Source organism: Lemur catta, chromosome 1 (assembly GCF_020740605.2).
Source record: "Lemur catta isolate mLemCat1 chromosome 1, mLemCat1.pri, whole genome shotgun sequence".
NCBI classification, from domain to species: Eukaryota; Metazoa; Chordata; class Mammalia; order Primates; family Lemuridae; genus Lemur; species Lemur catta.
In genome coordinates this window covers 45,641,449-45,657,692 of record NC_059128.1, presented here as the reverse complement: position 1 = coordinate 45,657,692, position 16,244 = coordinate 45,641,449, and the positions used below count along the sequence as shown (strand labels likewise).

At 40.1% G+C, this 16,244-nt stretch overlaps 1 pseudogene; it reads right to left on the bottom strand.

Annotated features, from left to right (window-relative positions):
* Window positions 1-2,081: 2,081 nt before the first annotated feature.
* Window positions 2,082-2,992, bottom strand: LOC123624252 (annotated as a pseudogene).
* Window positions 2,993-16,244: the final 13,252 nt, after the last annotated feature.

Genomic DNA, 16,244 nt, shown 5'->3' with positions numbered 1-16,244 from the left:
TCATTTTGTATCATCTATTAAATGAAAATGATGCTCCTAACCTTTCAGACCCAGTGCCATTCTGTCATCGTCATCCACACGTTAAGATGAGAGCAAGGCTCCATTTATTTCCAGAGCTTCTTCAGTGAAAAATGCTGTGATGTATGATCTGATGTTTCCTGATATATCAAGTCATAGTTGATTGTGATTGTCACAAAAATGTAAAAACTTTAAACAATGTAAAATAGAGATGGATCATTGCCATGAAATACAAAAGATAATCATTTATCTTAGTGCTTCTCTGCCTTTCTACTTTTAGAAACTCAGTATGTAGACATGTCTAGACCGCACTCCAGACCACAGTCTGGACCATGCTTGGCCAAATACTTTACCTTATGGCATCTATAACGTAGGGGAAAACCTCACTGGACTTTGAATAATCTAGACTGGGTTCATGGTCTAGTTTTGCCACTTACCAGCTAGGTGGCTTCAAGCACATAATTTAAAAACTCTTTGCAATTGTGAATTGTGCTCTCTGATCATCACCTAAGAGCACATTTAGGAATAACATTAATCGGGTGTTGGGCAGATGTGGGGGGTAGGGAGGGGATGGGTGTATACAGACATAATGAGTGCGATGCGCAGTCTGGGGGATGGGCATGCTTGAAGCTCTGACTGGGGGGGGGACAAGGGCAATATACGTAACCTAAACTTACATACCCCCATAATATGCTGAAATAATAAAAAAAAATTTAAAACTCTTGGGGCCTCAGTTTCCCCATCTATGAAATTTATGCAATATTTTAACTCTTTGGATTATTAGGGAGTTTTAAGTTAGAAAATATTTGTGGAAACACCTAGTAAAGATGTTCAGTAATTAATCTTTTCAAAAATCTATTAATAATGGTATCTTTGTAAGTTATTCTCTACGTTATATATCCTTTTTCCTTCTCTCCTACCTGCTGTAGCTGTGGCAAAGTTTCCAAGTACAAATGAAGTGACCCTCGTCAAGCAATAAAGAAACAAATCCTCGAACAGCTATTTCCTGTCTGACAGTTGGTATGCATATGCTTCACTGACTTTACTGTTTAGCCATGAAACCTTCATCATAAGTGTCATTTGGCCTTAACTTTGCAATAAGGTAATTATAGTGCTGGGCTTATTAAAAACAGACTCCATCAGAGGAGACATTGACGGATGTTGGTTGAAGTTCTAACTTGACAAGCAAGTGGGATGAGCAAGTGCATGGCAGAGCTAAAGACATTATATTGCAAATGCTGTTTATTTTCTGTCAACTATAAACTATGCAGTAAATAACACATTATAAAAGAGATCCAGAAATAACATTAAGCTAAAATGGAACCATCAATTATTCTCTCTTCTTTAGCTTTCAGAAGATTTTTTTTTCCCCTTCACTATTGGTACTTTTTCCTTTATTCGTTAATTGCTTTTTTTTATTTTTTATACAATTTATTGTATTTAATACATTATAAAATTTGAAAAATTGTAGGAAAGCAGTGGACTCAAACTGGAGCAACTCTAACAAGGAATAATTCTGGCCCCTTTTGCAAAACTGATCAGTTTAAAAACAAAGTAAAGTTCACATCTGTGAGGCAGACAAAATGTGTGACTTCTGTACAAACTACATTTAAAATTTCATGTGTAACGTCTTCCAAAGACAATGTGCTCATGAGAGTTTTCCTGAAGTCCTGCCTGGTCCCCACCTAAAGAGAGACATGTTAAACCTCCATATGCAAAGGAACTCGATTCAAGGTGTTTTTGGTTTTTGTTCTTTGGGGTTTTTTAAAAAAAAAAAATGGACAAAGAAAGACAAGGGAAAAAGAAAGGATGGACAGCTGCTGACAATGGAAACTGTAAGGAGAGTGTGGCCTCACCGCTCATGGCTTGTTGATTGGTCAGAGGCCTTGGGAGGCCCAGGACACTTCACAGCCATCACAGCACCAACTGCAGCTGTCACCTTTCTTTTCTTTTCTTGCACTTCCTACCTTTTGACATATATTTTTCACACCTTGAGGATATCACTATTCCAGTTGTTCCCATATGAATACAGGTGTGGTCTCTATTGGATATAAATGTGTCTTTTATTCAATTTTAGGTTGAAGACTTGGTTTGCTGTCCCAGCTGCACATAAATGTCCCTTTGTTGTTTGTGTTAATTTGTTGTATATGTTTTCCTTTTTGCATAAGAAATATGTCCGTTTTGTCCAGAGGCTCTTGCTTTATCCGGATGAGAGAGGGTACATGGGGCATCCTCCTCAGTTCCCGCTGCAGGACGTATTCGCTGAACTGAGATGAGTCCACTCCTCCCCCACAGGAGCCCACAATTTCAAATCCTCTTTGCTGCAACCTCCCAAGGACCTGGACTGAGTTGAGGTGACAGTAGCCATTGTGTGGAAACCTGATGACGGCCACTGAGTCGTGATTCCAGCCGGCGTTGACAGAGTTACACATCACGTCACCTATCTCTGCAAACACTTTTATCAAGGATTTGTCACCGCTGAATGTGATCCTTTCTCCAAGGTCCAGGGCCATACGCACCACGAGGCACTCACAAGGCCTGGAAAAGCGACCCGTTTCTCTGTCCTCCTTCCATCTTTCCATCTCCAACAACATGGGCTGAAGCTGAAAATATTTTGCCTCTTCATATAACAAAGTGTAGTCCTTGAAATCATCAGGAATGAGGAGTTTTGATGTTCATAAAAAATTCAAGATATATTTGAACATCCATCCATCTCTGTCAATGAAATAGTTCTGTTTGAGACTGTCCAAACAATGGGTTCTGTACCATCAAAAAGACTTGCGATTCTTAATTCAGGGTATTTGGTGAGGGTAGCCAGGCTGCTGGTGTACATGTGGCTGCCCACGTCAATGTGGATGGGCACATTGGATCGTATGAGTTGTGCTGGAGTAGGGATGCCTGGGTTGTTCAGTGGAGATGCAGGGGATCTAGTGACCAGAGGTCTTGACATATTGGGCTGACTGTCCTCAAACATTGAAGTACAAAGTCTCTCTCCAAGTCCCCTTTGCCTTTTCCTCTCCCTCATTTTCTGATTTCTCTCTGTTAATTGTTTTCCCTGACTCCCCTGTTCTGCTTCAGTGCCTATAAATCATTGTAAAAAAGATAAAATGTTACTATTATGAAACGAGTATAAACATGGTATTTAAATAAATTTGCTTTTGCTATCCAGCCAACTTTCTCTAACCTTTAAGTGAAAGTTTAAAGCTTCTACTGTAAATGCTGTAAACTCCTTTGGGCAGAGTACATGTATTTTTAGCACTCACACTATTTTAGGCACTGGGCATAGTCCAAAATTTAAGCAGTCCCTTCAAAGTGAGTTTTGAGATGTAAATTTAAAATATACTATGGCAGGAAGTTCAAGGTTTTACTGTAAGAAGCAACTTTGAAACATATTTGCCTATTGTGTTGAATGACAAAGGATTCTGGATTAGCTGGTTATGACACAAGAATGATAATGAATGGAGCAAATGGAGAGGAAGAGAGGAAATAAAAAGTGAAAACCTACTTCTGACCTAACTCAGTTCCTCTTCCAATGTGATGATCCACAATTCTCTTCTAAATCAGCAAGTAGCCACTGAACATCCATGTCCAGCATCATGCTAAACATTGCTTTTATAAGTGATTCATTCACTCAAACATTCTAGGTACATAATATGTGCCACATATTGGGGATCTAAATGTGAATGAGACATAAATGACCCCTATTCTCTAGGAACTTACAGTTTATTTCTATATGTATTCTTAAGATATTCAGGCTTAATTCTGAAAACTTTTTGATTTTCTCTAGAATAATGCCCATTGGATACACCTAGTGTTGCCACTATGGAATTTCTCTACTACACAATCCTTGAGAAGCATACCATTGTCACAGGTAAAACAATGTGGGCACAGGTACCTTCAGTTGTTTCCAATTAAAGACACCCACATACATGGGTCAAAGCAGAGAATGGATGAAATTGAATGAAATGGAATTGAGGAAAGTTTGATTCTATCAATGGGTTATAGAATTACTATTTAGTCAGCAACTGCATGCATAATGGAAACCCAACAAATACAAAGGCACACATAATAAAACCCATTTAGCACAGCCCTGTATTTCAGGTTCTCTAAGATTCCAGATTCTCATTGAATATATTACAGAGCTGCAGGTATACAGAGGTATAGGTATACAAAGTAGTAGCAACCACTTTGAAGAGCATCCAAAGTTACTTATTGATCAAAGCAAGAAAGGTTACTGGTCTCTCATTCACCATTTACAGTCATACACAGATAATTCATCCTATGTTAAAAATAATAATGAAATAAAATAAATTGTAAGTTTCATTTTAAAATTGTTTTATTTTTTGAGAATTTTAAATTCTTTGCATCCCTGCAGATAACTGAGATCATTCAAAATGTCACAAAATGCCATGATAGGGAATCACTATCTGGTTATCAAAGCATTAATTGAATTATAAGGCCTTGGAGAATGTGAATAGGAAACAACATGTGCCTCAAGAGATTTGGCTAGTACAAAGCACCATGGGCATAACTGGGAAGTATTTGAAACCACGACCCATTACTACAATTCAATAGGAATGATATAAGACCAGAAAAGCTGATACACTTAGATAGGAAGATTAAATTTCATTGACAAAGTGCCTCAAAGAAATCCCGACCATACCAGGCCAGCACAGACACTGTGCCACCATTTCTTTAATTCTCTGAGCACTAGAATTCTCTAAAATCAAATAAAATATTTTTAACTTTATTTACACTACAATAAGGAAAGTGAGCATTATTATAAAGCAGCTGTTTCTGTGCATCAAGGGAAGGCACAGGAAATCTCTATATAGCATTTAGGACGTGGGCAGCAGTCACTGAATCCTCTCCATTCTTGGGAGCGTCTTAAAGCCGCCACCTCCCTAGAGTGTATACATTTACTGCTTGTTGACTTGGACACTCTTCCAGCAGCCTATTTTGGCAAATACATCTCTCATTTTAGAATATAAGGTTACTTATGACACATACCGGTGATGTGGGTAGAATACATGGACAACCAAAATCAGAGAGACTTGTTAAATAATAATATGACTATTTGTTATTTTATTCATAATCCTTTGGTTTCCTCAACTATAAAATTAAGATAATGATAGTACCTTCTGCTTAGGTGTGTCATAAGAAATAAATGAGATAATCCACGCACAGGGTTTGGCACTGTGCCTGGCATGGTGGTTTCTATAATTACTATTATTCGTGTTGTTGATATAGTGATATCTTTACCAATAGTATAACTGATATGTATATATAAATATGTATCTCGATGCAGATAGAGAATTTATGCAGAATGTGTAGGAAATGGGCTTTAAGATAATCAAAGATTGTATTTCAGACCTAAAATCATTTAAGACTATCATCTAAACAATCACTACGTATTCTTCCAGGTTTCCAACGTATAGCATTCCACCCATGTACCCAGGGCTCCACTGACAGCCTGTCACCAGATCAGTCTAGTCATCCTTCAAGATCTTTGTTCCTGCAGTATTTTGGCATACCTCCATGAGAGCACTTACCACATAATTCTGAAATAATCTCTTCCTATAGAAATTGGCACCAAACTGTCAACTCCTAAGAACTGACCTTCTCCATCTCTGAGTCCTGCAGTCCTAACAGTGCCTTGCTCTAAAGTTTGAAAGAGAAAAGAAAGCAGAAGAAAGGGAAAAGGAAAAACTAAAAGGGATAGAGAGCAAAGACAGAATGTACACAGTCAAATCTGCATGTTTCTAGGTTGTCTTCTCGGGTTATTTTGGGATTAATTTCAAAAGCCTCCTCTGGAATGCTTTGCTCTGGCCTGGATCTGCACTCTCAAAGATGGTGAATGTTACTGGCTCAACAAGGACAGCCATGAGGCCACAAAAAATGTGGTGAGAAAGAAAGCATTCATTTAAATATAGTGATATTCTCTGTTTTTATAAACTATATAAAGTATATCTTTATTATTAAAAATCCTAGATCTTTAAGAAACTCTGATGATCTTTTTTAAAGAATTCCTATCATTTTTTGCAACTTACCTGAATCCAAGTTACTTTATTCATGTGAAAAGTATTTGCTGAGCATCTCCTATGTGCCACGCATTCTTTCAGGGATTGGAGCCTGCCTTAATGATGCTCATATTCCAAAGGCAGAGACAGACACCCCTCCCCAAAAAATTCAATAAGTAAATGATCAGGTGAGAAGGTGATAGATGTCAGGGACAGAACATGGGAGCAACAAAAGGGATGAAGGAATCAAGAGTGCCGGGTTCGGTTTTAAATAGGTTGGTCAGGGCGGGTGACACAGCATGACATTCATGCAGAGTGCACGAGCAGTGACCAGGGAGTGTTCCACACAGAGGGAAAAGACAACACAGATGTGCCTGGCACTTCTGAAGGGCAACAAGGAGGCCAGTGTGGATGGAACACAGTGTACTGGCAGGAGATGGGGACAGGGGGATAGATGAAGTCAGAGAAGTCATGGAACAGGGGTGGCAGACCAGGCATAGCCTCACAGCCACTACAAAGACTATGCTTTTACTCTGAGTCACATGGAGACCTATGGGAGAGTTTGCCTCAACTTACCTTTCTCTTCCTAGAGTTGCCAATCTATCCCTCACTGGGCCATTAGGGGCTGTTGCAGTCAACCTTCCTGATCTTACTTTCTGAAAGCTTTTACTATGAAAGGCAATGTCAGTTTGGTATCAAACGTATTTCTTTTAGACCTGGAACCTAGACTCCTGTCTTGGGCCCCACACTTTACAGAGCCTTCCCTGGCCGGGCCTTCTCCTGGTTGCACCGCTTCCCATGGGGCAAGGAGCCCAAGAAGTCAAAGGGACTGCCCACCCAGACCTGTCTCCCTCCTTCTAGACCATACTCCAATGCTCAGTACTGGAAATTTCTTCTCAAACATGGAGACTCTCATTCCCAGGCTCCATCCTCCCTGACCTAGCCATGTTCCCTCCATGTGCAAACTCCCAGGCCAAGACAGCCAGGGGACAGCTACTTGCAGAGGGAAACAGAGCTTGGACTTTCAGGCTGGTGGGATGGGGGGGGTCTATGTGCATTGACTGGTGGCCCCCTGAGGTTGGACAGAGCCAGAGGGGGCAGGCAGGAGCCAGGGCCCTATTTGTACTCCTGCCCCAGCCCTGCAAGTATCCAGGCAGTTTAGGTACCAAAGCCCTTCAAATGGTAAACTAGAATACTAAAACTCTCTTTGCATAAGCAAAACCAAAACCCTCCTCTCAACCTGGTCTAACTGTAACAAGAAGGTGTTTCCCTCTGCAGCTCTGCTTTCTCCGCTCCCCTGGCTTATTCACTTTATCAAAATGTATTTCCAGATCAGGTAGAGATATGAATTCGCATTGTTACCTGAGCACATCTCTCACGGGTCCCTTTGTTCCCAGGCTGCCAGCTTTCTACGAGATAAGCGTCACCGGATCACCCCTGAGCCTCTCTTCTTAGCCACAGGTCATCAGGCAAACCATGGAAATTGATTATTCTGCTCCCTTCAGCTGGGAGGCAATAACTGTCCATCAAAAGGGCTATTGCCAGCAGCAATCACTTTTTAAAGGGATGAAGCACTTCTGAACAATTTTAACTTGAACATAACATATTTCCAACAGTTAAATAGTAGCTTTCTCCATAAGAGTACTTCTTTCTAGAAGTGCTTTCAAATCTATTATCTCCTTTTATTATCTTAACATCTCTGTGAAGCAGGTAAAGTAGATGAAGGCAAAGAATCCCAGAGAGGGTGAAGGATTTGACTACAGCTACTTCCACAGGTAGCTGTTCCTACTACGTCTAAATCCCAGTCTAGACCATTTCCAGTACACCATGCAAATCCTGACCCCTTATATCTGCCTTCTGAGTCCCTCCCTCCCTCCCAGACATCCTCAATTTCCTTGGCCACTTCCAAGTCTCATTTAATATCTCTTCCTTCCTCGATCTACCTCTTCAGTGTTACCTATTTTAGCATAAGATAAATGTAAGAGGCTATATGTTTTTCAGTGAAACTTCATGTCTCTTCATTCACTCAACTAATATCTATTGAGTGCCTATTCCATTCCAGGTACTATTGCAGGGAAACACAATATAGTCAACATCCCTGCTGTCACCAAGCTTACGTTATAGGGGAGTAGAACACACAAGTGAACAAGAGGGCAGTGGATGCCATTTCTGCCCTGCTCATATGACCTTTGCACTCTCCATTCTCATGAATGCCAGGTCCTCCTATAAGCACCTGTGACTTTCCTGCTGCAGCTCTCTCTGGTGTACCTGGTCCTCATGCAGGACAAGCCTGCCTGAAGTGCTGGGGACTTGACAGTCCCAGCAAATGCCCTTGACGAATAACAGATTAGGATTAGTAGATAAATACCCCAGCTTCCTCACCTCTCGGGTGGGACAACGCTGAAGCAAGGTCTTCTACACTGTCACCCAGAGTTTCCCAGTGGCAATGAGCCCCAATCTCCCATAGAAGTCACCCTGCATTGGCTTGCATTGCTTCCACGCTCCCCCAACTATACTTCCTAGGATCACCTCTGAGAAAAACTACTTAAACCCAAATCCTTGTCTTGGGGCATTTCAGAAAGTGATAAAAGTTGTGAAGGAATAAATCAGTATAATATGAAGCAGAAGAGACTCAGAGAAGAAGAGGCAAAGTTAGACTGGGTATTCAGGGAAGGCTAAAGAATGAAGTGATGCTTGAGCTGGGGTGATAGTTCAGCTGTGACTTGAATGATGAAGAGGAACCTCCTGGTGGAACCTGGGACTCTGAGGGGCAGCTTTTGAAGGAGCGAGAATAGCAAGTGAGCAGAAGCTAAGGATGGGGGATGCATGGGTGCTTGAAGAACAGCAAGAAGGCCAGAATGGCTGGAACAGATGAGGTCAGAGAAGCAAGAAGGAGCACGTGGGGGTACAGTAAGGATTTCTACGTTTTACACTAAGCACAATGGCAAGCTGCAGGGCAGCGCGAGCCACAGAGTGGTATGATCCAATCCCCTTTTTTGAAAGGTCATTCTGGCTGCTGTTAGATCCTGTGTCCTCCCTTTTAGCATCATACAGTACAGAAAACCAGTCCCCTTGGATGGTTGATTTAGACAGCATATGAAGTATAGTTAGAGTGAGCATTAGCAAAAATAAAAGGTAATGATTCAAGAATTTTCCTGTGGTTAACAGGGAACTTCCCCAAGTCTCTAGTCCCACACCCCCTCATGTCAAAAATGTGCTCGTTAAACGTGTTATGAGGAAAGTCATGGGAAGTACAACCAGCTCGTTATTACTCCTAAATCTGTTTCAAGTAGCAATGCACTCAAGAGCTCTTCATCACGTATAAAAGTTTAGAGAATTCAGTCATTTTTATGATAAATCATTTTGAATTAAAAAAAATCTTTTTTTGCTAATAGGAGAGAAATGAAGGTCAATGTATCTGACCATCTGGCCCCTGTCCTCAAAAGATCACTGCTTTTAAGTACTCACTGCTATTAATGGTGCTGTACTAATGCATATTCCTCCTGATAGAAACCGCTTTGCCACTTTGTTATTTAATGCAGATGCTGTAGAAGCAAAGGTTAGAATCTTGCACCTTTTAGGGCAAAAAGATGAAGCTAGTTAGGCTGATGCTTGACAAGCAGTCAGAATAAATTAATTTCCTCTCTGTGAAATGTTCCTTTGTCAGCTTCTGGGGGTCAGTCACTATTTTAGCTCAGCTAATGCTGCCAAGAGTAGAATATCAGATGAGATGCAGAGACATTTATTTCAAATCACTGCTTTGAGCTAAAGCGTCCTGATGCCTATTCATACAGTGCCTGCCAGTCCATTATGCTGCCCTCAAAGGTTCATTCTATTGTCCACAGGAGTTACTTGCTGGGAGGCAGATAATCTTATAGAAGAACACACTACTAAATCCTTAATCCCTGTGCTCTTTGAAAGAATTACATAGAGAAAACTTCTCTCAAAATTAAGCAAAAGAAAGCAATCTTCCACATTTTTTAAAGGGAGATTTTATTTGAAGGAATTAAAAGTAGCAGTTTCATCCACTTTTAATTCTGGGTATTTTCAGAAAAAGTTATTTCACCAACAGAATCACTCACTGATTGAGGTTTTGTTGTTTTTTTTTTTCAATTTCAGCTCTCACATCATTATCCCCTACAATTCAAATGTGGCATCACTAGGTAGTGATGGCAAGTAGCACATTTGTAAAAGTTAACAAGCAGTTATGTTTTGCTGGAGAGTGAAGACAGTACCTCTATTCCATGCTCAGGTATGAGGGTTATAACCAGTGCTATAACAAGGAAAGTCTACTGTGAGCCCTACTACGTTCAAAATTATTGTTGGGAGATTACTATAGCTTTGTAATATAATTTGAAGTGAGGGAATGTGATGCCTCCAACTTTGTTCTTTCTCAAGATTGCTTTGGCTATTTTGGATCTTTTGTAGTTCCATACTAATTGTAGAATTGCTTTTTCTATTTCTGTGAAAAATGCCATTGGAATTTCCACAGGAATTTCATTGGGTCTATAGATTATTTGGGGTAATATGGACATTTTAACAATATTAATTCTTTGAATGTATGAATACAGGATATCTTTCCATTTTTTGTATCTTTAATTTCTTTCCTCAATACTTTATCATTTTTAATGTATAAATCTTTCACTTCTTGGTTAAATTTATTTCTAGGTATTATTTTCTTTTTGATGCTTTTATAAATGAGATTGTTTTCTTGATTTCCTTTCTGGGTAGATTGTTAATGGTGTAAATAATGCAACTGATTTTCATATTAATTTTGTGTCCTGCAACCTTTCTGAATTCATTTATTAGCTCTAACAACTTTTGGTAGAGTGTTTAGGGTTTTCTACACATAGGACGGTGTCATCTGCAAACAGGGATAATTTTATTTCTTCCTTTCCTATTTGGATTTTTTTTTGTCGAATTGCTCTTGCTGGTACTTCCAGTTCCATGTTAAATAAAAGTGGTGAGGGTGAGCACCTTTGCCTTGTACTGGATCAAAGCTATAGTAATCAAAACAGTACGATACTGGCATAAAAACATAAGACCAATGAAAACAGTAGAGAGGCCAAAAATAAACCCAAGCATATATAGTCAACTAATGTTTGACAAGGGGACCAAGAATACACAATGAAGAAAATATAATCTCTTCAACAAATGATTTTGGAAAAAAATGATGTTGGGAAAACTAGATAATCACATGAAAAAGAATGAAATTGGACCCTTATCTTATACCATACACAAAAATCAACTCAAGATGGATTAAATACCTAAACAGAAGACCTGAAATCCTAAAACTCCTAAAACAAAACATAGGGAGAAAGCTTCATAACGTTGGCCATGGCAATGATTTGTTGTGTATCATAATAAAAGCTCAAACTACAAAGTAAAAAATAAACAAATGGACTACACATCAAGCCAAAAAGTTTATGTACAGCAAAGGAAACAATAAATAAAATGAAAAGGCAGCCTACAGATTGAGAGAAAATATTTGCAAATCATATCTTATAAAGTATTAATAACCAAAATATATAAGAAGCTCACATAACCCAATAGTAAAAATCAAATAATCCAATTTTTAAAAAATGGGCAGACGACCTGAATACATATTTCTTCAAAGACATAAAAAGCCAACAGGTATATGAAAAGGTGCTCAATGTCACTAATCATCAGGGAAATGCAAATCAAAACCACAATGAGATATCACCTCATATCTATTAGGATGACTATTATCAAAAAGACAAAAAATAACAAGTATTGGTTCGGTTTTGGAGAAAAGAGAACTCTTGTATGCTATTGATGGGAATGTATGGAGACTACTATGAACAATTATACCCAACAAATTGGATAACCTAGAAAAGTGGATATATTTCAAGAGATATACAGCCTGCCACGACTGAATCATGAAAAAATAGAAAGCTTAAGCAAGTCAATAATGAGTAAGGATATTGAATCAGTAAATCAAAACCTTCCAACAAAGAAAAGCCCAGGATCTGATGGCTTTACTGCTATATTCAACAAAACATTTAAAAGAGATTTAATGCCAATCCTTCTCAATCTCTTTCAAAAAATGAAACAGGAGTGAACATTTCCAAACTCATTTTAGAAGCCCAGAATTACCCCAAATTCAACACCAGACAAGGACACTACAAGAAAGTAAGTTACAGGTGAATATCCCTGATGAGCACAGGCACAAAAATCTTCAACAAAATACCAGCAAACCTAGTTCAATAGCACACTGAAAGAATCAAGAATCATTCACCATGATCAAGTGGGATTTATCCCTGGGATGCAAGGATGGTTCAACATACCCAAACCAATGGATGTGCTATACCACATTAACAGAATAAAGGTTAAAAATCATATGGTCATCTTAACAAAAGCAAAAAAAGCAATTGACAAAATTCAACATCTTTCATGATAAAAAAAAAAAAAGCTCTCAACAAATTAGGCATAGAAAAAAAAATACTCAAAATAATGAAGGCCATACATGGCAAGCCCACAGCTAACATGCTCAATGGTGAAAAGCTGAAAGCTCTTCTTCTAAGATCAGGAAAAAGACAAGGATGCCCACTCTTACCACTTCTATTCACCATAGTACTAGAAGTCCTAGCCAGAGCAATTAGGCAAGAGGAAGACTGTTACCAGGGGCTGCAGCAGGCACTGATCCTTTATTGTCCCTAGGTTGACTGGAATACCTTTTGGACCTTGGCTAAGGGCTATTGCTACGATGTGGGTGTGCCTCAGTGTCTGCAGTCAGTAGGCCTGTTACTAGGTGTGCAGATGAGTGTGACTACCTCCAGGTATCCTTTGGAGAGCTCCCACTGGGTAACACACGGGTCCTTTGGAAGGTAGTACTGGCCCCAGACCATAGTTTACAGGGGGCTGGAACTGAATCACAGAGGTGCTTCAAAGTCCACAGCTGAAACAAAGGTCTTTGGGCCTGCCTCTGGAGTTATGAACTGGCATGTTTCCCTCCAGCTTCATATGCAAACAGAACTGCTCTCAGACTGCAGCTGAGAGGGGCTAGAGTTGAGTTGCAGAGCTATTTCAGGATCTGCAGTGGGACACAGGTTGACTGGTCTGCCTGCAAAAGGGATGGACTGGTGTATCTGCCTTTGGGTCCGTGGGTGGGCAGGATTGCTCAGGCCACAGCCGAGAGGGGCAAGAGCCAAGTTACCAGGCCATTTCAGGATCCACAGGTAGGACTGAGGTTGATGGGCCTGTCACCTACGTATCTTGGCAGATGATTCTGGAGGCAGGATCAAGGCCAAATGGGGCTTGAGTCACAAGGCTATTTCTGGGTATGAATCCAGGATCACAGTCAGCAAGCCTGCCATCTGGATGCAGGTCTGCCTTCTTGAAATGGTTCTCTTAGGTCTTGGGTTCTACCACGTTTTCACAACCTCCTGCCTGAATCCCAAAATTCCCACGAAGCCACTTTTGTCCATAGATGGCTGTAAAATTGTTGTTGCTGTGGGGAGTATATGAGTAGGAAACCACCTATTCCCCTATCTTGCTGACCATCACCATCACTCCTTCTGATGTTGTTTTGGTAACAATTAGCATGGCAGGCACAGAAGCACCCATTATCCACCACCCACCATTTAAATGAGCCACCTGAAGAAGGGCAGTCAGCAAACAACCTATGTCTGTGTCACTAGCTCTCTCTAGGGCCTTATGTGTGACTCTCTGGGAACCCAGACCTCCTGGACACCACAGTGCCGTGTGTTCTTCACTGCCAGAGCTTGAATTATCTCATAACCACTCAGACATTTCACAACTCTCAACCCATCCCCCGATACACACAGACACACACACACACACACACACACACACACACACACACACTCACACTCTTATCAGGGCCCTATTGCCATCTACTAGCAGTTAACCAACAACTTAGCTCTGTGGCTTTATTTTATTCCCCTTAAGTGTCTTTTCTCCATAAGCTTTCTGAGTTCATGGCCTGCCTCTTTATCTTTCTCCCTTACTGATTCCAAGACAGAAGAAATGGAGGTGGAGAAGATCAGGAATGGGATTGAGGCAAGCCTGTTCACCACTCCCAAGAGGGACAAAACACTCCCAATAGTGACCATCTACTTTCTAGCCAGGACTCCTCAGTGGCTTTATCTGTGCACAATGACAGAGGTTAATTAATTAACTGCCTCTGGCCTGGTTGCCCTTAGCAACTGGCTTTGGCTCATAACTAAATTCTAGCAAGAGATATTTCTCAGAGATTTTGCTAACTTATACTAGATGCGAAATTTGATAAGAATTCAGATCAGAAAATTAACTGGTTGTAAGAGAAACTTTCTCCATTGATTAAAATTTCTGAAGCTCCATCTTTTAATAGTGGTCATATCCTCATTTCTCAAGGTCACAGTAAGAGAGTTTCTGGTTACATTATGTTCTATCAAATTTAAAAAACAAACACCCAGTTGCCTTTAAACCAACCAAATGCATCCCCAGACTCCCCAGGGCTGTGGAACAGGAATATGAACTAAACCAAGGGATTGGGTGTGGGAATTACAAAGCATTCATAATTCCCACTGGCCAGGCTCAGCCCTGGAGGTTAGCGCACTGATGCACACCCCAAGCAACAAGCCCCAATCCTCTCCTTTATGGAAATCACTCTGTGCCACTGTGGAAACTGTTTGTGCCTTTTCCAGGCCATTAATTTCTCTGTATTTAAGAGGAACAGCATTTCCATCTCTTAGATTAGATTTTGTTCATTAAGCCCTCATCTCACTTCCCAACCTGCCAAATTTTCATCAGTAGAGATCTGGGATTCAGATACCACAACCCATTAAGCACAACATCTTGGAATTTACAATTTTGTTTTACAAAACCCTCTACAGACAACCTATCTTATGTATATTAGCCTAGTAAAAGATTATATATAAAGGGATGCTTTCTAAAGCATTTTGAATGTATTACTGTTGGCTTAACACTTCATACATAAACTATTTCCATTTTGCAGAATACTCTTAATCATACCTAATATGCAAATACTAGAGAGTCCAAGTTTTTGTTTGTTTGCTTTTAATGATAGCTACTTAAAGTTACTATTTGTTGACTTTCTTTTTTAAAAGCTTTTCTTCTAATTAGTGAGGAGTGGGGAGATACACATGATGGTTTGGGAGTATGTTGTTTAAATGACTTAAAGTAGAAAATTTTGATGATCAAATCATGTTATGCCAGATGGAGGAGTTAAGTGGGAAAACCTGTACCCCTGGAAGGGAACAGTACAGCCCCCTCAACCATTCTGTCTGCTTGGGTGTGACCTCTGCAATCAAAGGAAGGTTAGGTGTACAAGGAATGTTAAATAGTTCCAAGGGACAGCTGAACAACATTAAGCCTTATTGGTCAGCCGTCAGACTTTTCTAAGCAACGGGATATCACCTACCTAAGAACTAGGCCAGTGGGACCACATAGGACCAATTGTGCCTATAGGACCAATTGTGCCTATAGACGCCAGAAGTCAGAGAGCCCCCATCACCATGGGGGGAGCAGCAAAGCCTGAGAATAAAGAGTTATGCCCTAGGAGCTGAAAAGACAACCCAGAGGTACGGATCCAGGGAAAAGTCACATGCCTAGACACTTTGATCCAAATAAGGAAGGGTTTAACCATGGGAAGAAGCAGCTTTAGAGGTTTTACAAATAATCTCTCAGCCTCAGGAAACTAAAGCAGGGCTGTCCTCTGAGGAGAGTCATACGCTGGTTTAAATATTTGGGACTTAACATTCTAATGTAGAAGTTAATCATGTCAGAGATGAAAAAACTCATATATAATTTCTCACGTTTCCTGATCAGGCTGTTCTACAATGTGATTAACACTGTGATCACAATAAAAATGTTTTATTTAGTGGATAATTGTCCGTCCCGGTATCTACCAGTTCCAAATGTCTCCTTTTATTACCCTTGTTCAAGAAAGTCTTAATATTTAAGTGATTTAGTGATCACTTAAAATGCCAGCCTCACCATTAGGAGGTACATTCACTATACGTTGCTTAATTTTATAGTACATTATTTCTTTATAAACAGACACATTACCGTAGGACATTAATTAAACCTTTTCCCCATTATGCGCTACATTCCGAAGACAACAGTGTAACCAAGTGTTGCCCTGACGGCTGTGCCTGTGACTCCATTTCTTGCACAAAGGCAGCAGACTCCCCGAGAAGTGGTGCTACTGGGACTCCAGGA